The following is a 670-nucleotide window of genomic DNA, read 5'->3' as shown; positions in this document are numbered from 1 at the left end:
CCGGGGGGGGGGGGGGGGGGAGGGACAACCACTGCTGTGGAGGGAAGCATCAGCCCCCGCTCTAGCCCAGAGATCACTCCACCCACTGGCAGCTCACCCTCCCCTCTCCAGTGCCGGAGAGGCAGGTAAGTCAGCGGGGTGTGTACATGACATGGGGTTTAAAGGGCCCTAAACTGAAGCCGTGTTTTTAAAAACCCACCGCTTCAATTTAGGGCCCCCATTTCATCTACACACGCCCCAAGAATCCAGAGGTGAGAGCAAAGCAGGTGGAAGACAGTATCAATAGCAGACTAGAGTGAATGATACTATCAGTCGAGGGAGGAAAATTAGAAGTTTTGGTTAGAGCCCCATAAGAGGAAGGTCAGTGTGGAAGTTAAATGCAGAGACATTAATGTGGAAGTTACTGCTACAAAACGAGGCAATATCAAGTATATTTTAAGAGAACCACAGAATTGTGGATGCTGGTGAAGAAGAGGACGGGAGAATTCTTCAGGAAGGAAGGTTGAAGAATCATGGAGAAAAGAATGAAAGAGCTGAAAGAGATGCAAAGAAAGATGCAGGAGCTGCTAAGGGAAGCTGCCGAAGGGAGATAGTACAAAATGAGCTAGAAGAAACAAGGCAAGAGATAGAAAGCTGAAAGATGAGAAACAAAGATGTTTTTAGCACAGCA

General features: G+C 48.1%; 1 protein-coding gene across 3 annotated transcripts in view; it reads right to left on the bottom strand.

Annotated features, from left to right (window-relative positions):
• Positions 1-670, bottom strand: part of WDR27 (WD repeat domain 27) — a 306,424-nt gene that overhangs the window by 39,968 nt on the left and 265,786 nt on the right. The window lies entirely within an intron of this gene.

This window comes from Gavialis gangeticus, unplaced genomic scaffold (genome assembly GCF_001723915.1).
Source record: "Gavialis gangeticus isolate Ggan-Ray unplaced genomic scaffold, GavGan_comp1, whole genome shotgun sequence".
NCBI classification, from domain to species: domain Eukaryota; kingdom Metazoa; phylum Chordata; order Crocodylia; family Gavialidae; genus Gavialis; species Gavialis gangeticus.
The sequence above is the reverse complement of the archived record's forward strand: the minus strand, read 5'-3'. Positions and strand labels throughout refer to the sequence as shown.